The following is a 24,942-nucleotide window of genomic DNA, read 5'->3' as shown; positions in this document are numbered from 1 at the left end:
CAACATTGGGTCCTTTTGGGTCCAAGCTGAATTTGCTTGACAAATAGTCCATGAAGTTTAATGTCATGATGACTTCAGGTAGCAGTTGGCAGCTCAAGGCATCTGCATTGACAATCTGTCTCCCTAGACAATGTGTATTCATAGGTGTCTAACCGCAGTACCTAGCATTGGATCTGAGCTGATACGATGGGGGGGAATTGCCTTGCTCTCTGGAAAGACCACATCAGAGGTTTGTCGTCCGTCACATGGTGAAATGTCGACTTTTGATGTATTGGTGAAATTTTTTCAGCACAAATACCATGGCCAAACCTCTTTCTTAATTTGGGTGTACCTCCTTTCTGCATCAGGGTTCGTGAAACAGAAGCGATTGGATGTTCTGTCCCAACGGTATGACAATACCGCCCCTATCCCATAGGGGGAGGCATTGCAGGTTATGATGAGTTGTCTCAGTGAATTGTGATGGGCCAGTATGTTTGTTGACAGCAATTGCTGTTTGACACTTGTAAAGGCTTTCTCCTGTGGCGTTTGCCATGACTATTTCTGATTTGTTTTTAGCAGGACATGGAGGGGTGCCAGTAGGGTCACCAGGTTCAGTACAAATTTCCCGTAGTAGTTGATGGGATTGATTATTGTCACATGCATTGCGATACAGCGAAAGGAATTGTTTCTTGCACACTATACAGACAAAGCATACTGTTCATAGAGTACATAGGGGAAAAGGAAAGAAGGTGCAGAATGTAGTGTTACAGTCATAGCTAGGGTGTAGAGAAAGATCAACTTAATGTGAGGTAGGTCCATTCAAAAGTCTGACAGCAGCAGGGAAGAAGCTGTTCTTGAGTCAGTTGGTACGTGACCTCAGACTTTGTATCTTTTTCTCAACGGAAGAAGGTGGAAGAGAGTGTCCATGAAGAGATCTAGGAAAGACTTAAACTCCGTTGTATTCCTTGGAGTCAGAGTCCCTTTTATGGACTTTACCTTCTCCTCAACACGGTATAGTCTGTCCTTATAGACTCTGTACCTAAGCTATGTTACTTCATTTACCTGGAACACACACTTTTCTCTTTTTAGCCTGATACAAGCCTCAGAGAAACGCCGTGAAACCTCCTCCAAATGTCCCTTTACAGTAGCTCCTGAGATTAAAATGACATCCAGATAGACTGCTCCGTGAAGGATGTTCTCCATCGCCCTTTGAAAAATGGCGCAAGCTGAAGACACCCCAAAAGGCAAGCGAGTGTACTCATACAGTCCTTTGTGAATATTTATAGCGATGTATTTCCTGGATGACACCTCAAGCTCCAGTTAGAGGTAGGTGTGGCTCATATACAATTTGGAAAATATGTCACCCCAGCCGGTTTTGTGTACAAGTCTTCCATGTGTGGCATTGGGTATCTGTGTAAGCGGGAAGCTCTGTTGACCGTCAATTTATAGTCCCCACAGAGATGGACCGAACTGTTAAGTTATAAAACTGGGACCACTGAAATGGCCCATTTGGTAAATTGTACTGTGTGAAAATGCCAAGTTCTTATAGACGTTCCAATTTGGCCTTTACTTTGGCACGCACGGCATAGAGGACCAGTCCTGCCTGTAAGTATATAGGTCAGGCCTCTGGGTCAACATAGATCTTGGCCCTGACACCTTTAATCTTCCCAAGGCCTTCTTGGAACACTTCATGGTACTTCCCAATGATTTTGTATAAGTTGCCAGTACCCATTTTAAAGATCTGTTGTCAATCCAGGCAGATTTTCTGTAGCCAGTCCCTTCCCAAGAGGCTGGGCCCTGGTCCTTACACTATTATTCGGGGAGTCGGACTGTCTGCTGCCCATATGTAACTGGGGTTACAGTGGTTCTGATAATGCACAAGGGGTCCTCAGTATACGTGGCCAGTCTAGCCTTGGTTTAAAGGCAAAATGCACATTTGGAGTCATCTAAAGGTGTGCTCCTCAATGATGGATATTGCGGCACCCGTGTCTATCTCCATGCCTCTAGGGTGGCCATTTACCTGCAGTTAAATCTGGATTGGGGCTACTTTGGGTGCAGTGATGCAACTTAGTTACATCAATCCTTCATCCTTGGGCTGGTTTAGTTTCAAAACCCTGTCTTGGGGTGGCTTTGCCCTTTGGCCTGGGCGATAAGTGTTTTGCCTGTTTCGGTAGCCTGGTCTGGGGTGGACGCGATGACAACAAGTACAGCATGGATGTGTTGCTCCTCACTATATTGTGAAGAAACCTCCCGTCCAGTCCCAGAATTCAGTGACCTGTTCGTCCAATTGCCCTTCCTTGGCAACAAATGGGAGATGCAAGTGTTATCATTGGGGGCCTGGTTCTGTGTATGGAGGTCGCCCAAGGCTGAGGACGGTACTGTCTGTAGATTCCTGCAGCTCCTGCACACTTTCTTCGTGTTTTTGCGCAAAAGGGATCAGTTCTGTGGCTTTCTTAGGTCGGTGCAGGCTTGGAGGGCCGAAGGGCCTGTTTCTGTGCTGTAATTTTCTTTGTTCTTTGGGTGAAAAAAGGTTGCTGGTGATATGGGAGAGGAGAACTGAGCTCAGCTCGGCCGGCGGGGCGGGGGGCGGGGGGGGGGGGGGGCGGGGCTGGGAAAATGAGCAGCACCCGCATTGCAGACTGGTTGTCTCTGCATATACATGAAATACAGTAAGAGTTTTAACAACACCAGGTTAAAGTCCAACAGGTTTATTTGGTAGCAAATGCCATTAGCTTTCGGAGTGCTGCTCCTTCGTCAGATGGAGTGGATATCTGCTCTCAAACAGGGCACAGAGACACAAAATCAAGTTACAGAATACTGATTAGAATGCGAATCTCTACAGCCAACCAGGCCTTAAAGATACAGACAATGTGAGTGGAGGGAGCATTAAGCACAGGTAAAGAGATGTGTATTGTCTCCAGACAGGACAGCCAGTGAGATTCTGCAAATCCAGGAGGCAAGCTGTGGGGGTTACTGATAATGTGACATAAACCCAACATCCCGGTTTAGGCCATCCTCATGTGTGCGGAACTTGGCTATCAGTTTCTGCTCAGCGACTCTGCGCTGTCGTGTGTCGTGAAGGCCGCCTTGGTGAAATGATGGCATCCGTGTCGATGATCCGGCATCATCTCACGTGAGAACACCATCTGCCAGGTACACGGTACATACTCTTGCAACTCGGCCAACGTTGTCTCCCTGATACGCTGCAGGAAAGGATGTCCCGAGGCATGGTACATTGGGGAAACCATGCAGACACTACGACAACGGATGAATGAACACCACTCGACAATCACCAGGCAAGACTGTTCTCTTCCTGTGGGGGAGCACTTCAGCGGTCACGGGTATTCAGCCTCTGATCTTCGGGTAAGCGTTCTCCAAAGCACCTTCACGACACACGACAGCGCAGAGTCGCTGAGCAGAAACTGATAGCCAAGTTCCGCACACATGAGGACGGCCTAAACCGGGATGTTGGGTTTATGTCACACTATCAGTAACCCCCACAGCTTGCCTCCTGGACTTGCAGAATCTCACTGGCTGTCCTGTCTGAAGACAATACACATCTCTTTAACCTGTGCTTAATGCTCCCTCCACTCACATTGTCTGTATCTTTAAGACCTGGTTGGCTGTAGAGATTCGCATTCTAATCAGTATTCTGTAACTTGATTTTGTGTCTCTGTATGCACTGTTTGAGTGTGGAGATGCCGGCGTTGGACTGGGGTAAGCACAGTAAGAAGTCTCACAACACCAGGTTAAAGTCCAACAGGTTTATTTGGTAGCAAATACCATAAGCTTTCGGAGCACTGCTCCTTCGTCAGATGGAGTGGATATCTGCTCTCAAACACACACGACAGCGCAGAGTCGCTGAGCAGAAACTGATAGCCAAGTTCCGCACACATGAGGACGGCCTAAACCGGGATGTTGGATTTATGTCACATTATTAGTAACCCCCACAGCTTGCCTCCTGGGCTTGTAGAATCTCACTAGCTGTTCTGTCTGGAGACAATACACATCTCTTTAACCTGTGTTGAATGCTCCCTCCACCCACATTGTCTGTACCTTTAAGACCTGGCTGGCTGTAGAGATTCGCATTCTAATTAGTATTCTGTAACTTGATTTCTGTGTCTGTGCACTGTTTGAGAGCAGATATCCACTCCATCTGACGAAGGAGCAGTGCTCCGAAAGCTTATGGTATTTGCTACCAAATAAACCTGTTGGACTTTAACCTGGTGTTGTGAGACTTCTTACTGTGCACTGTTTGAGAGCAGATATCCACTCCATCTGACGAAGGAGCAGTGCTCCGAAAGCTTATGGTATTTGCTACCAAATAAACCTGTTGGACTTTAACCTGGTGTTGTGAGACTTCTTACTGTGCACTGTTTGAGAGCAGGTATCCACTCCATCTGACGAAGTGGCAGCGCTCTGAAAGCTAATGGTACTTGCTACCAAATAAACCTGTTGGACTTTAACGTGTTGTTGTTAAGACTCTTACTGTGTTTACCCCAGTCCAACGCCGGCACCTCCACATCATATACATGAAATAGTCAGCGCAGACATAGGGGATGGTTCACTACATATTTCAACTGGACACAGCTGAATGACCTTGCTAACAGCACTGAAACTGTGATTAAGACATGATTAAATGAACATTGTCTGAAGGTACATTCCATCCATCTACCGTTAAAGATTATGACATTACTGAGGGGACGCGATTAAACAGCTATTGCCTCGGGCCTACCTTTTTGTGTCACATGTAAACCACTGTGCTATGCTTATTTACTTTAACATTTGTTAAGTTCCCAGCAATGAGCGTCTGCCATGAGAGAATCTAACCCATGGCTGCTTGGCATTCAATAGCATAGCCATGGTGTGAGCGCACCCTGATATTGGGCGGGTACAGCCACTGGGGACATTTGGAAGATGAGGCGCTGCTGAGCGGATGCCGCGTGCTCCGGCTGGCGCGGCGCTGGCGGCGCGAGCTGGACAATGTTCCCGAGCCCGCGAGTGGCGGGGTGCGCCGGCGCGGTACGCAGAAAGCGGTGACGTCACGGGCACGGAGCCCTCCGGCTGACGTCACGGGGCGGGCAGGAAGGCGTGACGTAGCACGCAGGCGCCGGAGCCGGCCAGATTATTTTCTTTCTTTTTTTCCTTCCTCTCTTTATTTTCCCCCCCCCTTTTTCTCCGCAGTTTGCTTTCTTTCTCATTTCTTTTAGTTGTGTTCCCTTCCCCCCCTCTCCTCCTCCCCCTCCCCTCTCTCTTCCCCCTCCCCTCCGCCCCCCTCTCTCTCTCTCTCTCTGGGGCAGCACTGGTTTTATTAATTTGGGGGGCTTGCTTTTTGATGTTATTTTGAGGGGAGGGGGTGGAGGGAGGCTCTCGGTAACGGACGCTTTGTTGGTGCGAGCGCCGACTTTTGGTGAGGAAGGCGGCGGCGGCGGCCCGGAGCCCGGAGTGTGAGGCGGTGAGTTTGAGGCCAGAGGGTGGGAGGCCTTCAGGAGGCGCCGGGGGAGGGAGATGCTTCAAAGCACTTGCAGCATGTTCTTCCTCATCAAGCAGCCAAATCAAGTTTGTGTACTTCCATGAGGCTGTTGCTTTTTTTTATGGGGGGGGGGCACTCATTCTTCCACATGATGCTTCTGTGATCAGACTGTACTTGAGAGGCACCCCAGCCTGGTGTTGAAGTTTTAAAGTGTATTTTCTTAGTGTCACAAGTAGACTGACATTAACACTGCAATGAAGTTACTGTGAAAATCTAGTCGCCACACTCCTGTTCGGGTACACCTGAGGGAGAATTTAGCATGGCCAATCCACCTAACCTGCACATCTTTGGACACTCAGGGAGAATTTAGCATGGCCAATCCACCTAACCAGCACGTCTTTGGACACTAAGGGAGAATTTAGCATGGCCAATCCACCTAACCTACACATCTTTGAATACTGAGGGACAATTTATCATGGCCAATCCACCTAACCTACACATCTTTGAATACTGAGGGGCAATTTATCATGGCCAATCCACCTAACCAGCACGTCTTTGGACACTAAGGGAGAATTTAGCATGGCCAATCCGCCTAACCAGCACGTCTTTGGACACTAAGGGAGAATTTAGCATGGTCAATCCACCTAACCAGCACGTCTTTGGACACTAAGGGAGAATTTAGCATGGCCAATCCACCTAACCTACACCTTTGAATACTGAGGGACAATTTAGCATGGCCAATCCACCTAACCTGCACATCTTTGAATACTGAGGGAGGCTTTAGTAGGGCCAATCCATCTAACCTACGTGTCTTTCGGACTGTGGGAGGAAACCGGAGGAAACCCACGCAGACACGGGGAGAACGTGCAGACTCTATACACACACAGTGACCCAAGCCAGGAATCGAATCCGGGTCCCCGGCGCTGTAAAGCACCAGTGTTAACCACTATACCACCATGATGACAGTACACCGCTTAGGATGATATAATGTAGCTTTGCCAACATGTGGACCTTTTTGGATCCAAGCCTGAATTTGCTTGACAGTCCATGAAGTTCAACGTCATGATGACTTCGCCCATCTTCAGAGGTGACAATAGGCTGGTGGGTAGCAGTTGGTAGCTCAAGGCATCTGTGTTGACGATCTGTCTCCCTGGACAATGTGTATTTGAACCCCGGTCCCTGGCACTGTGGCAGCAGTGCTAACCGCTGTGCCACCATGCTGCCCTCTAAAGTGCCCTTTAGGCACTCATTCTTCCATGGTGGTTATGTGATCAGAGTGTACTTGAGAGGCACCCCAGCTTTGAATGATCCTCTTTTGAACACCAGGATCCTTTTGTAAAGGCTCAACTTTAAATTTGGGGAGTGGACATCTTTTCTCGGTGATATCCCCAATGTAGCTGCTTAAAGCAGTTTTTAAGCCTGCTCCCATGTGTCGGTGGCACTTGTGTGTTTTCTTTTTTAAAAATGTTCTTTTGACTCCATCTTAAAATTATAAAGCCACTGCTCAGAGCAGACCAGGCAAACCCAAATCCATCTCCTTGCTTGCTCCCAAAACCAATTTGCAATTCGATCCAATTTATCCAACTGGATAAAGTATGCCAGATGAGACCTAACAGTGTGTTAAACAAATTCAACATGACCCCTCTACTCTTGTACTCAATGTTCCTGTTAAAAAAGCTGAAAATACAATATGCCTTATTAACTACTCTCTCAACATGCCCTGCTATCTTCAATGATGTATGTACATAAACACCAAGGTCCTTCTGTTACTGCACATCCTTTCGAGTTCCTCCCTTTATACTGTCTCTCCATATTGTTCCTGTTAAAATGAATCACCCCACACTACTCTCCATTGAAATTCACCTGCCATTTATCTGTTCACTCCACCAGTTTGTCTATACTCTTTTTGAAGTTCAAGACTATCCTCCTCACAATGACAGTGTTTCCAATCTTCGTATCATCTGGAATTTTTAAAATCATGCCCTAAATATGTCGATGTCTTATATCAGGAAGAGCAAGGGTTCCAACACTAACTCTTGGGGAACTCCACTACAAACCTTCCTCTGATGTGAAGAACAACTATTTATCTCTGCTCTGTTTCAGCCAATTTCATATCCAAGTGGCTACTTTCCCTTTTGCTCCATGAGCTAGAATTTTGCTATCAAGTCTGTTGTGTGGCACTGTATCAAATGCCTTTTGAAATTCCAGATACACCACATCAACAGAATTGCCCTTATCAACCTCCTCTGTTACCTCCTCAAAAAGCTTCCGGTTAGTTAAACATTATTTTCCCCTTAATGCTTGCTTCTCTTGAACCTGTTTAAATGACGATTGAAACCAAAAGAGAAAATGCTGGAAAATCTCAGCAGGTCTGGCAGCATCTGTAAGGAGAGAAAAGAGCTGACGTTTCGAGTCCAGATGACCCTTTGTCAAAGCGACTGTTGATTTTGTCCTGAACCATAGTTCCCAGAAGTTTCTGTACCACTAAAGTCAAACTGACTGGTCTGTAGCTGTCAGTTTTATCCTTGTTGAACAAAAGGTGTGACGTTCAATTCCCTAGTCCTTCGATACCACCTCCCTGTCACAGGAAGACTGGAAGATTATCACTCGTGTCTCTGTAATTCCCACTCTCACTTCCCTCAGTATCCTTGGATGGATCTTATCTGATCCTGGTCCCTTATCATTTTTAAGATGGCCTTTCTAACACCACCTCCTTCTCCATTGGAAGTGCTTTGATTACATCAGTTGCTTCCTCTCTGTCCTCGGCCTGGGTAGTATTGTCTTCATTTGTAAAGACAGATGTAAAATACCTGTGTAATATCTCTGCTGTTTTACCTGCCTCCTTGTGCAAGTGCCCTTTTTATCCTTAATCAGCCCTACTCCTTCCTTTATCACCCTTTTATTATTTATACGCTTATAAAAGATCTTGGGATTCCCTTTGACGTTAACTGCCAGTCTCTTTTCATGCTCTCTCCTTGCTTTTCTTGATTTTATTCACTGTCCTCTGGTCCTTCTATATTCAGCCTGATCCTTCTTTGTATTTTTTACCTGACATCTATCATATGCGCACTTCTTCCTTTTCATCGTCACACCTCTACATTCTGTGAATGGATATGTGTCGTTGCTCAAGTGATCATTCTCCAGAGTTTTATGCACGGGGCTCTACTCATTGGCAAAAGAGGTTGCATTCATAGAATCATAGACTCCCTATAGTGCAGAAGGAGGCTATTCAGTCCATCGAGCTGGCACCGCCAACAATCCCGCGCAGGCTCTAACCCCACATATTTAATCCCTCTGACACTAAGGGGCAATTTACCATGGCCAATCCACCTAACCTGCACATCTTTGCACTGTGGAAGGAAACTGGAACACCCAGAGGAAACCCATGCAGACATGGGGAGGATGTGCAAACTCCACAGTCACCCAAGGCCGGAATTAAACTCAGATCCCTGGAGCTGTGAGGCAGCAGTGCTAACCACTGTACCACTATGCAGTTTTATGCAACCTTTTGTATCTTCTGGACATTCAGAAACTTGTGACAACTAATGAAGTACAAAGAAAATTGCAGCACAGGAACAGACCCTTCGGCCCTCCAAGCCTGCACCGACCATGCTGCCCGTCTGAACTAAAACCCCCTACCCTTCTGGGGACCGTAGCACTCTATTCCCATCCTATTCATGTATTTGTCAAGATGCCCCTTAAAAATCACTACCGTATCCGCTTCCACTACCTCCCCCGGCAACAGTTTCCAGGCACCCACCGCCCTCTGTGTAAAAAAAAAAAAACTCCATCAAGTTAGCGCGACATGATCTCCCCTTCACAAAACCATGTTGCATCTCACTAATATGTCCACTTATTTCCAGGTGGAAGTAAATCCCGTCTTGATGAATCCTCTCCAATAATTTCCCTACCACTGATGTAGGGCTCACCGGCCTGTAATTACCTGGATTATCCTTGCTACCCTTCTTAAACAAAGGAACAACTTTGGCTATTCTCTAATTCTTTGGGACCTTCCCTGTAGCCAGTGAGGATACAAAGATTTCTCTGAAGGCCCCAGCAATTTCCTCTCTGTATTCTGGGGTATATCCCATCAGGCCCTGGGGACTTGTCTACCTTAATGTTTCTCAAGAACCCCAATACCCCCTCCTTTTTATCTCAACGTGACTCAAATTATCTATGCACCCTTCCCCAGACTCATCATCCGCCAAGTCCTCCTCTTTGGTGAATACTGACACATTTAATACCTCGCCCATTTCCTCTGGCTCCACAGATAGATTCACTCCCCTGTCCTTGAGTGGGCCAACCCTCTCCCTGGCTACCCTCTTGCTCTTTATATAGGTATAAAAAACCTTGAGATTTTCCTTAATCCTGCTGACCAATGACTTTTCATGACCCCTTTTAGCCCCCCTAACTCTTTGTTTAAGTTTCTTTCTACTTGTATTCCACACTTGCTTCGTGTGTTCCCAGCCTCCTAGCCTTGACAAATGCTTCATTTTTCTCTTTGACCAGGCTCACAACATCTCTCGTTATTCAAGGTTCCCGAAACTTGCCATACTTCATCCTTACAGGAATGTGCCGGTCCTGAATTCCTTTCAACTTGCACTTTAAAGCCTCCCACGTGCCCCAGATGTTGATTTGCCCTCAAACATCTGCCCCCAATCTACATTCTTCAGTTCTTGCCTAAAGTTAAAGTAGTTTTGAAGTACAGTCATTGATGTAATTTAGAAAAATGCAGCAACCAATTTGCTCACAGGAAAATCCCACAAACCACATTGAGAAAAATAGTTAAATGCTGTTTATACTGTTTTAGTGCTGGTTGAATTATAAATGTTGGTGTGAACACTTGCTGAATGACATCATAAGGATTTGTCTTGGAGTGTCACTAACTGACACGTGAAAGACTTGGTGGACCTTTTTTGCAGTTAGTATTTCAATAGATCTAGATTGTGAGGATTTAGCATTCCCAAACACCATCACAAATGCGAGGGCCCCTGAATGCAAATGACTTTGCTGAACTCAAGGGTACTGATCCCCTTGGGTTTTAGAGGCTGAAACTTTTAACCTTTCCACAGTTGTTAAGGACCATGTTCTGAAAGGGCGTTCAGATTTTTGACTTGTCCTTTTTCAGTGACAGGAGATATGCCATTTAGGTCAAGCTGGTCAAATACAAGATGTATAATATATGAACACTTCATGATTCAGATCTCCTAGCTATGGACCAAAAGAGCTTCCTCCTGTCCTATCTACTATCTCCAAGATCAAAATGTGTGAAATGGTTTTGTGCAAGTGAAAAGGATTGCCAGGATGTTTATTTTGGCTAATACTAACCGAGTATTTTGGAGGGGGAGTGGGTCTTGTAGCAGGCATACACCTTTGCCAAAATCCCTTTCTTAAACTTCAGGGTTAAGTAATTGTTGACAAGGTTCCTGGGGCTTGGATTTTGATGTTGGTGCCTTATGGTAACAAGCATTTCTGCATGTCCTTCCACCATCCACAAGCCAGTTGTTCATCAAATAACTGCTGAAAATCAGAGCATTAGGTCAGAACTACTGAGAGACAGGCTATGTCTGAATGTTCTCATGTATCCTGGCCTTGGAGCCTCCTTTAGTTGGTCAGAAGAGCATGTAGTAACTGCTGGAGTCTCCCACCTGTGCCAATGCTGTATGATGGAATATGGTGTGTGCCCATGCTATGGTCAAGATTTTAAAAATGTTTCTGGGAGTTGGGTGGTATTGGTAAAATTGCATTTTATGCCCATCTCTAGTTGTGTTGATGAAATCTTGAAACTGCCTGTTTCCTGGTGCGTGACTTGTCATGCTCAAAGAATTCCTATTGTTTGTCCATTCAGGTCTGAAGCCTTACATGTTTTGTCTAATGACAAACTGGTAGCTGTTGTAGTTTGGAGGTTGGGGTGGTGGTGTGGAGATTGGAGAAGAGTTGATTTGGTTTCAAGATCACGTGCTTGTTGCTGGTCAGCTGTGGCAGATTCAGTCGTTTTGTTCCTGAGTTTGGTGCATCTGCAGGAATCCAGGCCCAACTTACTGGGACCAGATGGATGGACTTGTCATGGTTTATGAATTTTCTTGATAATTGTTGTGCTGGTGAGCTGCCTGGTTTTAGCCAATTAAACTGGGACATACCCAGACACAGTAAGGAGTCTAACAACACCAGGTTAAAGTCCAACAGGTTTATTTGGTAGCAAACGCCACTAGCTTTCGGAGCGCTGCTCCTTCGTCAGGTGAGTGGGAGCTGCTCCTTCATCAGGTGACGAAGGAGCAGCGCTCCGAAAGCTAGTGACGTTTGCTACCAAATAAACCTGTTGGACTTTAACCTGGTGTTGTTAGACTTCTTACTGTGTTTACCCCAGTCCAACGCCGGCATCTCCACATCATGACATACCCAGACACACATTTTGGGATCACTCAATGTTTGCTCCACCAACCTGCACTTAAGCTCGATAGGCTCAGGTAAATAGGGTGCGGGATGCATGCACAGAAAGGCCTTCAGTCCATTTCTCAGTAGCTTTGTTGAGTCTCCAATGCTCAGCTGATCCAGAATGAAGCTGGTGGGGGGACGACTCACTGCCAGCAAGTGCAGTGAGTGTAGCTTTGCTGCAAGCTTTCAAATAGGAGCTAGCTGAGTTTGAGAGTGACCAATATTTGTCAAACGCAACTGGGTCATTAGGGGATCTGCTATCCGATTACTGTGGTCTCTTGGGTTAGATAGCTTGCCGTCTGAGGTTAGAGAAGGATGTTCCAACTTTTCTCCCATTGCATTGGTTTCCATACCTTAGATTAACAGATACAAGCAAACTGTCCCTTGATGCCAGATCCAGCACCAGGATTGTTAAGGCCACAGCTGTCATATCAAAGTTGCAAAGTCGAGTGTGGATCAACAGTAATCTAACTGAAAATACAAAGCTCCGTGTGTGTCAGGCTTGGTGTCCTCAGCACACTCCTTTACAGTCGTGAAGCATGGACAACCTATGTAAACACAGTAAGGAGTCTAACAACACCAGGTTAAAGTCCAACAGGTTTATTTGGTAGCAAATGCCACACAAGCTTTTGGAGCTCCAAGCTCCTTCTTCAGGTGAGTGGGAAATCTGATTCAGTCATTTTATTCCTGAGTTAGGTGCATCTGCAGGAATCCAGGCACCTAACTCAGGAATAAAATGACTGAATCAGATTTCCCACTCACCTGAAGAAGGAGCTTGAGGCTTCGAAAGCTTGTGTGGCTTTTGCTACCAAATAAACCTGTTGGACTTTAACCTGGTGTTGTTAAACTTCTTACTGTGTTTACCCCAGTCCAACACCGGCATCTCCACATCACAACTTATGTAAACCATGAAAAGCAGCTGGATGGTTTCCAACTCCACTTCCTAAGGCGAATATTGGGCATCTCCTGAGTGTTGAATATGGAAGTATACCAGTGTGCAGGGGTCTCTGGCATGTTTACCCTCTTCAGTCAGCAGAGACTCCACTGACTGTGAGCTGAATGGATGACAGCCTCATCCGCAAAGACGCGCTCTATGGTGAGCTTGCTGTCTGCACCAGATCAACAAGTTACCCATGTCTGTGATGCTAGGGTATCTACAAGCGAGTCTTTAAGTTGACCAAGATCGGGGGCCATTGCAGGGGAAATCTTTGCTGCTGCCCAGAGTGTCTGCAGACCAGCGGTCAGGAAGGATGAGAAATTCGAAAGAACTGACCAGATGGTGGAAAAGAGATCCTGCGAAAAGGGAAAAGGCATCAGTTGACCTTGGGCCAACATTATTCATCTGTGCTAGCTGCGGAAGGGACAGTCACTCGCGAATCAGCCTCTACAGCCACAACAGACCATGTCCAACACACAAGTGACAGACACCCCGGGCACAGTCCTTCATCTCCTGAGATGGGTGGATGCCTCTGACTATGATTCCTCTGTTTGACTAGCTGTTTTTCTTTGCCTCCCTCAAAAGGTTGAGAGAGTGGTGGGGGAAGGGGGGTGGTGGGTTGCTGAATGGAGATGTTGAGGAACAGAAACAATAGTGGTTAATATTGTAAAGGTTTGATGGAAGAATTGGTGTTTGCCACTTTTTGTGTATTTTGCTATCTCCAAAAGGAAAGGAGCCTTTCTATGAACACTGGAAATGTACAGCATGCCAGTCAGAATCTGAAAGGGAAACGTTTCTCTTTGCAAATCTGATTGCCTTATTGCTCATTGTCAGCATGTTCCTGTGAGTAGTTTCAGAACTTGATGACTTGTGGCCTCACTTTCCACCCAAGTGGTTTAGGCTGACTGGTCTGGGAAATGAGCACTGCAACGCAAAATCATAGTTTCGTTTTCTTTCGAATTAGACAAAGCCGTGTATAGGTGGGTGAGTGATTCACAAGTGATTTCAAATAGGCAGCATGAGAGGAATTTAGGTTGCTTCCACCCACTTTCCGGTGGGCACAGACATTTAACTGCCCGTTATTCTGCAGTAAATTGGCAGTTTTTTTTCGAATTCACAAGGATCACTAGTGAAGAAAATGGCAAATTTGTTTATTTATTAGTGTCACAAGTAGGCTTACATTAACACTGCAATGAAGTTACTGTGAAAATCCCCTAGTCGCCACACTCCTGTTTGGGTACACTGAGGGAGAATTTAGCATGGCCAATGCACCTAACCTGCACGTCTTTCAGACTGTGGGAGGAAACCGGAGCACCCGTAGGAAACCCACGCAGACACGTGGAGAATGTGCAGACTTCGCACAGTGTGCCTTATTTGCCTTATTGCAGTAGCAGTGCTCTTTTGATGCTGATCTGTGCTTGTATCTATTTTTGGAGTGTTTGATGGGGACAGTGTAGAGGGAGCTTTACTCTGTATCTAACCCCGTGCTGTACCTGTCCAGGGAGTGTTTGATGGGGACAGTGTAGAGGGAGCTTTACTCTGTATCTAACCCCGTGCTGTACCTGTCCGGGCAGTGTTTGATGGGGACAGTGTAGAGGGAGCTTTACTCTGTATCTAACCCCGTGCTGTACCTGTCCTGGGAGTGTTTGATGGGGACAGTGTAGAGGGATCTTTACTCTGTATCTAACCCCGTGCTGTACCTGTCCTGGGAGTGTTTGATGGGGATAGTGTAGAGGGAGCTTTACTCTGTATCTAACCCCATGCTGTACCTGTCCTGGGAGTGTTTGATGGGGGACAGTGTAGAGGGAGCTTTACTCTGTATCTAACCCCGTGCTGTACCTGTCCTGGGAGTGTTTGATGGGGTCAGTGCAGAGGGAGCTTTACTCTGTATCTAACCCCGTGCTGTACCTGTCCTGGGAGTGTTTGATGGGGGACAGTGTAGAGGGAGCTTTACTCTGTATCTAACCCTGTGCTGTACCTGTCCTGGGAGTGTTTGATGGGGTCAGTGTCGAGGGAGATTTACTCTGTATCTCACCCTGTGCTGGGAGCATTTGATGGGGACAGTGGAGAGGGAGTGATTGAGTGGACAGTTTTTAAAAATTCTTTCACATGATGTCAGTGGCTAGGTCAGCATTTATTGCCCATCCCTAATTGCCACTTGAGAAGGTGGTGGTGAGCTGCCATCTTGAACCCGCTGCAGTCCCGGAGGTGTAGGTAAATCCACAGTGAAGGAATGGCATAATAGTTTAAAGTCAGGATGGTGTGTCGCTTGGAGGGGAGTTTGCAGGTGGTGGTGTTGCCATGTGTCTGCTGCCCTTGTCTTTCTAAGTGATGGAAGTCTTGGGTTTGGAGGAAGGTGCTGTCATTCTAACACATGATATACATGTTCTCGTGGTTTTGCTGGTAACATTGGATGTACAATGCCAGTGAAATCCTTTAATTTGAGCACCAAAATGCATGCATTTTACTGACATTCAATCTTACTAAATGCCATCAGTGGTTGGAGGGAAATGATCTTGCAGTTTGGGTGTTTTATGAGCCACAGTGCTTTGACAAAACGTCTTTGAGAAAAAAGCATCAGCTTGGTGGTGCTGTAGCATGTTGGGGAAATGAAGGTCTGGCTTTGAGGTGATTGGCTGTAGTTTACAGAGTCCTGCTCCCAATTTGAATCTTGGTTGAGAACGGCCCTCTGCTGATTTCATAGAACCCCTACAGTGCAGAAGGGAGATGGCCATTCAGCCCATCGAGTCTGCACCGACAACAACCCCACCCAGGTTGTATCTCCATAACCTTTCATATTTACCCTAGCTAGTGCCCCAGATACTAGGATCAATTTAGCACACCCAATCCATCTAACCTGCACAGCTTTGGACTGTGGGAGGAAACCGGAGCACCTGGAGGAAACCCCCGCAGACATGGGGAGGGCGTGCAAATTCCATACAGATAATGACCTGAGGCTGGAATTGAACACGGGTCCCTGGCGCTGTGAGGCAGCAGTGCTAACCGCTGTGCCACCCCATTTCTTTGAGCCTGGGTGTTAAAGCTGAGGTAATTAGAGAAAATGGACTTTATTATTGATTTGTTCTGCTGATGATGAAGAAATGCTCATTTGAAATCCTGCATTTAATAAAAGTCTCCTTCAATAAAATGGGAACTGAACGCTGTCCAACAAAGGGTATGCTGAGTTCTGTGGTTTGACGTAACTTGCAGCCCTCGGGTTACAGTCATGTGATTGCTGTCACATATATGCCATTATTACGTTGAGTTGTTATCACTGTCAGCTCTCGATTTGTGGGTGGCTCTATAATGACAGGATTCCAGGTTCAAGTCCTATTCTGCGGCTTGAGCACAAAAATCAAGACTTACTCCGGTGCAGTACTGAGGGAATGCTGTATTGTTGGAGGTGCTATCTTTTGGATGAGACTGAGGCCCCATCTGACTCATCTGGTGATGTAAATGATTGCATGGCACTATTTTGAAGCAGAGCAGACTTATTTCTGGTGTTCTGGCCACTTAGTCAACATCACAAATATCTGCTCATAATCACATTGCTTTTTGTGGGCGTTTGCTATGCGCAACTTGGTTGCTGCGTTTCCTACATTACAACAACTACATTACATTTCCTACATTACTACACTTCAAAAAGTACTTCGTTGGTTGTGGCAAAAGCAAAATACTGTGGATGCTGGAAATCTCAGATGATAGCAAAAAATGCTGGGAATACTCAGCAGGTCAGGCAGCTTCTTTGGAGAGAGAAACCGAATTTAAAGTTTCAGGCCAATAAACTTTTGTCAAATGTCAGTTCTGATGACAGGTCTTTTGACCTGAAGCGTTAGGTCTGCTTCTTTCCACATATGCTGCCTGATTTGCTGAGTATTTCCAGCATTTTCTGTTTTCATCTCATTGGCTATAACATACTTCGAGATGTCCGGCAGTAGTGGAAAGTGCTGTCTAGATGCCGGCTTTTCTTTTTATTTTAAGATACTGTGAACCCAGTTCTGTTAAGGTGTTGCTATCTTCCAGTCTTGCTATCCAATCAATTATAAACTTCCCCAATGGTTGAAGTTTGGAATTCCTCACTTACTTTGCATACAAGGGATATAATTTTCTTCCCAAAAATGTAAAAATGGGCCAGTTACTTTAATGGGGAAAGGTGCTATGATAGAATCTTAGCATTTCATCGAAATGCTTGCTGTTGGCTGAGTTTTATTGATTTGATTCTTGTGCCATGTTAAAGTGCATTTGAAATGTAGATGTTCCAAATTCCTGAATCAGAAACTAGTTTGATGCTTGTTTGTTTGCACAAATTATCCAGTTACCAGCTTTTATCACTTGGAGTGTTCTAGACTGTCTTTTAGATAACAAGAGAAGTTGAAAGTGGAAAACATCATTGGAAATACTAATTGTAGGAAGAAGTGGCCTCATTCCACCAACTACGGTCGGTGCAGACTTGATGGGCCGAATGGCCTCTTTCTGTACTGTAGGGTTTCTATGATTTCTATGATTTCTGCCTCGGCCAAATTGCCCATTTCTGCCCCTGCCTGTGCCATCAGCTGCTGGAACTTTTCTGTGTGCTTTATTTGCCGCCAGACGCAATTATTTTAATCGCCTAGCTGGCTGTACGACCCCCACCCCACCCTGCCCTGCCCTATCTGTATACTTGAGCTAATCTGAATCTCTGCTGCCCATATCTTGCTTTGCACCATTTACCCATTTTCCCTGTCCTTCCTGACCTTTGTTTTATTAATTCATGGGATGTGGGGCGTGGCTCGGCCAACATTTATTGCCCATCGCTAATTTCCCTTGAAGGCGGTGGTCAGCTGTCATCTTGAACTGCTGCAGTCCAGAGATGCTGGTATACTGATAGTGCTGTTTGGGAAGGAGTTCCTTGCATTGGCTCCAGATCCAGTAATACCTTAATTTTACAATTAGCACCTCTCAACATGGCCTTGCCCCTCCCTATCTCTATCACTTCCTCCACACTCCACAGCCCCAGAACACTTGAGAATTCTGCTTTCTTCTAATTCTGGTCTCTCTGTTCCGATTTTCATCCATTCATGGTTGTATCTTCAGTTATCTAGACGTTAAACTCTGAAATTCACTCCCTAAACTGTTCTAATTTTTCTCTTCCATTTAAGATGTTTGTTAAATGGTGGCCTGCTCTAATAGTTCCTCAGGTCGTTTGTTGTCAGATTTTGTTTTGTAATGTCCCTGTGAAGCGCTTTTGGATGTTATACTATGTTAACGGTGCTATATAAATGTAAGACACAACTCTGCAGTTCATGACAAATAAACACTGTACCAGCGACAATTCCCAAATATCCAGTATTGACTACACCAGTAAAAGTTACGAGATCTGATTGGTGGGTGGGAACCACAAAGTCATGCCAAAACAACCAAGATTCTTAGAGCAGGGAGTATCTAAGTAGGGTGGACTGTGTAAACATATATCTACTGTCTTCACTGAGCTGTGAATGATTTGCCCAAGTTGCATTTTATTCCAAACTATAGGCCTCTAGAACATAGAACAGTACAGCACAGAACAGGCACTTCGGCCCACGATGTTGTGCCGAGCTTTATCTGAAACCAAGATCAAGCTATCCCACTCCCTATCATCCTGGTGTGCTCCATGTGCCTATCCAATAACCGCTTAAATGTTCCTAAAGTGTCTGACTCCACTATCACTGCAGGCAGTCCATTCCACACCCCAACCACTCTCTGCGTAAAGAACCTACCTCTGATATCCTTCCTGTATCTCCCACCACAAACCCTATAGTTATGCCCCCTTGTAAAGCTCCATCCACCCGAGGAAATAGTCTTTGAACGTTCACTCTATCTATCCCCTTCATCATTTTATAAACCTCTATTAAGTCTCCCCTCAGCCTCCTCCGCTCCAGAGAGAACAGCCCTAGCTCCCTCAACCTTTCCTCATAAGACCTACCCTCCAAACCAGGCAGCATCCTGGTAAATCTCCTCTGCACTCTTTCCAGCGCTTCCACATCCTTCCTATAGTGAGGTGACCAGAACTGCACACAATACTCCAAATGTGGTCTCACCAAGGTCCTGTACAGTTGCAGCATAACCCCACGGCTCTTAAACTCCAACCCCCGGTTAATAAAAGCTAACACCCTATAGGCCTTCTTCACAGCTCTATCCACTTGAGTGGCAACCTTCAGAGATCTGTGGATATGGACCCCAAGATCTCTCTGTTCCTCCACAGTCTTCAGAACCCTACCTTTGACCCTGTAATCCACATTTAAATTAGTCCTACCAAAATGAATCACCTCACGTTTATCAGGGTTAAATTCCATTTGCCATTTTTCAGCCCAGCTTTGCATCCTATCTATGTCTCTTTGCAGCCTACAACAGCCCTCTAAGTCATTAATAAAAATCACAAAGAGCAGAGGACCAAGCACTGATCCCTGTGGCACTCCGCTAGCAACCTGCCTCCAGTCCGAAAATTTTCCATCCACCACCACTTCGATCAGACAGCCAGTTACCTATCCAATCGGCCAACTTTCCCTCGATCCCACACCTCCTTACTTTCATCATAAGCTGACCATGGGGGACCTTATCAAACGCCTTACTAAAATCCAACTGCCCTACCTTCTTCAACACACTTAGTTACCTCCTCAAAAAATTCTATCAAATTTGTGAGGCACGACTTGCCCTTCACGAATCCGTGCTGACTATCCCGGATCAATCCGCACGGGCGGCACGGTAGCACAGTGGTTAGCACTGCTGCTTCACAGCTCCAGGGTTCCGGGTTCGATTCCCGGCTCGGGTCACTGTCTGTGTGGAGTTTGCACATTCTCCTCGTGTCTCCGTGGGTTTCCTCCGGGTGCTCCGGTTTCCTCCCACAGTCCAAAGATGTGTGGGTTAGGTTGATTGGCCAGGTTAAAAAAATTGCCCCTTAGAGTCCTGGGATGCGTAGGTTAGAGGGATTAGCGGGTAAAAATATGTGGGGTAGGGCCTGGGTAGGATTGTGGTCGGTGCAGACTCGATGGGCCGAATGGCCTCCTTCTGCACTGTAGGGTTTCTATGATTTCACTTCTATGATCTTTCTAAATGGTCGTAAATCCCATCCCTAAGGGCCTTTTCCATCAATTTATCAACCACCGAAGTAAGATTAACCGGTCTATAATTACCAGGGTCATTTCTCTTCCCTTTCTTAAACAGAGGAACAACATTCGCCACTCTCCAGTCCTCTGGCACCATCCCTGTGGACAGTGAGGACCCAAAGATCAAAGCCAAAGGCTCTGCAATCTCATCCCTTGCCTCCCAAAGAATCCTAGGATATATTCCATCAGGCTCAGGGGACTTATCGACCTTCAGTTTATTCAAAACTGCCAGTACATCCTCCCTCCGAACATCTATTTCCTCCAGCCTATTAGCCTGTAACACCTTCTCTTCCTCAAAAACATGGTCCCTCTCCTTGGTGAACACTGAAGAAAAGTATTCATTCATCACCTCGCCTATCTCTACTGACTCCATACACAAGTTACCACTACTGTCCTTGACCGGCCCCAACCTCACCCTGGTCATTCTTTTATTCCTCACATAAGAGTAAAAAGCCTTGGGGTTTTCCTTGATCCGACCCGCCAAGGACTTCTCATGTCCCCTTCTAGCTCTCCTAAGCCCCTTTTTCAGCTCATTCCTTGCTAACTTGTAACCCTCAATCGAGCCATCTGAACCTTGTTTCCTCATCCATTTTACAAGACATTCCACCTCTTTCGTGAACCATGGTTCCCTCACTCGGCCATTTCCTCCCTGCCTGACAGGGACATACCTATCAAGGACACCCAGTATTTGTTCCTTGAAAAAGTTCCACTTTTACATAAGAACATAAGAAATAGGAGCAGGAGTAGGCCATCTAGCCCCTCGAGCCTGCCCCGCCATTCAATAAGATCATGGCTGATCTGACGTGGATCAGTACCACTTACCCGCCTGATCCCCATAACCCTTAATTCCCTTACCGATCAGGAATCCATCCATCCGCGCTTTAAACATATTCAGCGAGGTAGCCTCCACCACCTCAGTGGGCAGAGAATTCCGGAGATTCACCACCCTCTGGGAGAAGAAGTTCCTCCTCAACTCTGTCTTAAACCGACCCCCCTTTATTTTGAGGCTGTGTCCTCTAGTTTTAACTTCCTTACTAAGTGGAAAGAATCTCTCCGCCTCCACCCTATCCAGCCCCCGCATTATCTTATAAGTCTCCATAAGATCCCCCCTCATCCTTCTAAACTCCAACGAGTACAAACCCAATCTCCTCAGCCTCTCCTCATAATCCAAACCCCTCATCTCCGGTATCAACCTGGTGAACCTTCTCTGCACTCCCTCCAATGCCAATATATCCTTCCTCATATAAGGGGACCAATACTGCACACAGTATTCCAGCTGCGGCCTCACCAATGCCCTGTACAGGTGCATCAAGACATCCCTGCTTTTATATTCTATCCCCCTCGCAATATAGGCCAACATACCATTTGCCTTCTTGATCACCTGTTGTACCTGCAGACTGGGCTTTTGCATCAGTGCCTTTTTCATCAGTGCCTTTCCCTGACAGTTTCTGTTCCCATCTTATGCCCCCTAATTCTTGCCTAATCGCATCATAATTACCTCTCCCCCAATTGTAAACCTTGCCCTGCCGTACGGCCCTAGCCCCCTCCATTGCAATAACAAAAGACACCGAATTGTGGTCACTATCTCCAAAGTGCTCTCTCTAGAATCAATGAAGTGCAGAGATTACCATCCCGACATCGTCCATGCAGATATTGGATGTAGATCAGGTGAGATGCTTGGAATGTAGCTCAAAGTAATGAATGAGATTGAATTGGGCCAGGTATACTGATTTGCATAGAAAGTGGTGATACTGTCAGATAGTTGCAGCTCCAGCATCACTCATTAGTGGCCTCGGACATTGCCATGTATATCTGAATGAATTGATATGGAAATGCCACTGTGCGCCATAATAGACTTGTTGCAAGCACGGAACCTTTTGCAACAAGCATGTGTTAGCATGCACACTGTTCTAGGAGTGTTAACTGGCAACATTTGGAACAGGTGTAACAAGTTCACAGCTTCACTAATGAATGAATTGACTGAAGGATTCAGTCAGCAGGGTGTCACATTTGACTCTTGGCTTCATAACAACTTCCTTAACTTGAGAACTCTTAAGTTCTTGTACACAGTGGCTGTACACAAGGATTGCAGGTTGCATGACACTTGCATTCCCAATTTGCTGCTTTCAGTCTTCTACCATCTGCAAGCTTTAAATCTTGAATTGTCATTTCCTGATAGATCTTGTCTTTCCAACTATTTTCAAATTCAATACCCTGCACTTGTGCTCCTTCGCTTTTGCTGATGTTTCCAAAAAGTGTGTAAAAACCCTGTGATCCATACAGTCTTGTACCTAAAATGTTCCTCATATTTTCCAGCACAAACCATCATAAATGGAAAGGTGGTTACCAGATTAGAAATTTTGAGACATGTTATTTGTATTTGGAAAGATTTTACATTGTGATCCAGCGAGCAGAGTGAAGATATTGTCAAAATCCTCCCTGAGGAATTCCCACTTCACTAGGTCAAACGCATTTTCGGTACCATTAATGAACAGGGACATGGGTAACAAAAACAGAAAATCCTGGGAAATGTTAGGTCTGACAGCATCTGTGGAGAGAGAATAGAGCCAATGTTTCTGGTCTGGATCCAGATTCAAAACGTTAACTCTATTCTCTCCCCACAGAGGCTGTCAGACCTGCTGAGATTTTCCAGCATTTTCTGTTTTTGTTTCAGATTCCAGCATCTACAGTATTTTCCTTTTATTATTAGGAACATGGGTAATGTGAGGTGAAGAACAAGACCAAGGTTCAACAAGTTCACATGATCAATAATGGAGTTGTTGACTAATCACTGAGCAGCCTTTACAATTAGTTTCCAACAACCCAGGCGTGACATGAGGGATCCCCTCAACCTCACCAGTGCGGAAGGCTTTCAGAGCCATTGCTGCAAAGTTACCTGTTCCCCTCAGGTATGCTGCACTTGCGATGTGGCATGTTTCAAATTGTTTGTCATGTACATTGCATACATTAAGTTAGTGCCTTCCGCAGACATAACCAGTTTGACTAAGTTGAACTACTTTAGTGGCAATTTGTATAAGAAACTTCACAAGACCATGGCTGCAGCTTTGGTGTCATAATTCAAAAGAAGTTGGGTCATAAAAGTGTTAGCGCGAGTGAACAGATACCACACCACTCGCACCCAGAGCCAAGATTGATAGCAGCACAGTTTATTATAGTGTTTTACGTCGACGGAGGTACAATCAGGACACAGACAAGACAGTCCCGAAAAATACTCTGCTTGCCTGCCAAAACGGAGTACAGTTATAGTAACGATCTGTTTTGATATGTAAATGGTTTGTGAGTGGTTTCCTGATATAATCATCCTGTTTCAATAGGTTTGTGGGTGTGGAGTTTGATGTGTAAATGGTTTTCTTTTATAGTTATCCCGTTAATGGGTTTTCTGGTCTAGAGTTTTAATATGTAAAGTTTGGTTTAAGAGTGTGATAATTGCTTTATGTCTCTGAATTCCTTTGGACAATGGGTGTTTGATGGGATGTCAGGAAGTTTTCCAGGTCTCATGGTATTTTCTGAATAGCATATTGATGCGAGTTCCTGAGTCTTTGTCAACCTGGTTTCTGTGTTTAAAAGATGTCTGCTTGCCTTACTCACACCTTTCTGGCTGAATGCTGTCCTGTTTTGCTTCATTTATCGAGTTATAGTTTAAGAAATATTCTAATCCTAATACCCACAAAATTTATGCCCGCCTACAGTCCCCCCTGTCGGTCAAAAGTGAATTTTTGTTGTTTATTTCCTTTTCACTTTTCTAACCGATCTTTCTCCCCTTTATTATATTTTGTGTCCGGTGCTTCCTGCCTCCGTACGCTGCAGTCGTACAGTTTAGGGAAGTCCCGGAGTTTGTCAAATCATGTGTAGGCGGGAGTAATCATCCCGCTTGGTTACCTGCCCCATCATACCAATTGTTCTAACTAAGTTCTTATGTGCTTTCATTCTCTTCCGCTGGCGGTAGGTGTAACATGTAGCCAATCCCCAGGAAAGGGCTAAGATGAGTTGGATGACCACCAGTGTGTGCGATGTAATTCGGACCCAGGGGTGGATGTTTACATTTAGACCCCAGTCCCACACCTTCTGTACCCATGTTTGACTTCGTAACGCCGTCTCGGTATCTTGTTCCAAGGTTTTGATGTGTGACTGTAACCGGTGGTATAATCGGACGGAGTGTCCTACTTTAAGTCGGAGCTCCCTTAGGACTTCGGTCAGGTGTGGGATGGGGGCTTGCTCGGGTTCTTGGTAGTCTCTTAGGTTGTCTTTTAGGGGGTCTGTGGCATTAAAGGCTATGGTCTGCCTATTTCGGATATTGGTGATGTGAGCTTGACCTATAGTGACTGGCTTGCGAGGGGTAAAACAGAAGTTAGGGTCGGGGATTGGGCATGTTAATCCGTTATATGTGAATGATGTACGTGTGGTAGCTACACAGTATCTACCCCGCCCCCCGTATCCTGCCCGGGCGAAATGTGGGTCTACGGGTATAATCTCTAAGGTGCAGTCCTGTGTTCGGTTAAACCCACATTCTGCTGCCTCTCCTTGTCTCAGTGGGTGAGGACAGATGGTGACCTCTCCCCTCTGCTTGCACCCTGCGAGAGAAACACTGGACATTATGCCATGTTTGGAGATGGCCATGTTTTCGGTTATGTGGTAGCGGAGGGAAGCATTGCCCCTAACAACACCAATATTTTCAATTCGGAAGATGGGGAATGGTCCAGCGTCCTGTGTGACCGTTGGAATTAGCAGAACCATTCCTATCCCGGTGCCCTCACTAACCTCGCAGTCGGGGATTACTGGATATACTCGTGTCATCCCCTTCAGGGTCCGGTCATCCAGCACCCCCTTCTGATCTGCGAGTTGCGCTAGTTGGGCGCTGTCGATCCAATCGGGCACTTCCCCCCTGTGTACCTGGTCCAAATTGTGTCGTATTTGTGCCACCATCCACTGACCATATGCATGGCATAACTGTCCCTGTTGTACCCGGGCAGTGTCTT

The 24,942-nt window shown here is 45.9% G+C and overlaps 1 protein-coding gene across 18 annotated transcripts in view; it reads left to right on the top strand.

The window, feature by feature from the left end:
• Positions 1-5,034: 5,034 nt before the first annotated feature.
• r3hdm2 (R3H domain containing 2) overlaps positions 5,035-24,942 on the top strand; it is a 337,844-nt gene continuing 317,936 nt past the window's right edge. For 16 of the 18 annotated variants that reach the window (XM_078201199.1, XM_078201196.1, XM_078201193.1 and 13 more), the window contains exon 1: positions 5,056-5,434. The gene's annotated coding sequence lies outside the window, so the exon portion shown is untranslated. Of the gene's footprint in view, positions 5,435-24,942 lie in introns of all 18 variants that reach the window. The other 2 variants (XM_078201201.1, XM_078201195.1) reach the window with 2 other exon arrangements.

This window comes from Mustelus asterias, chromosome X (assembly GCF_964213995.1).
Source record: "Mustelus asterias chromosome X, sMusAst1.hap1.1, whole genome shotgun sequence".
Taxonomy (NCBI): Eukaryota; Metazoa; Chordata; class Chondrichthyes; order Carcharhiniformes; family Triakidae; genus Mustelus; species Mustelus asterias.
The sequence above is the reverse complement of the archived record's forward strand: the minus strand, read 5'-3'. Positions and strand labels throughout refer to the sequence as shown.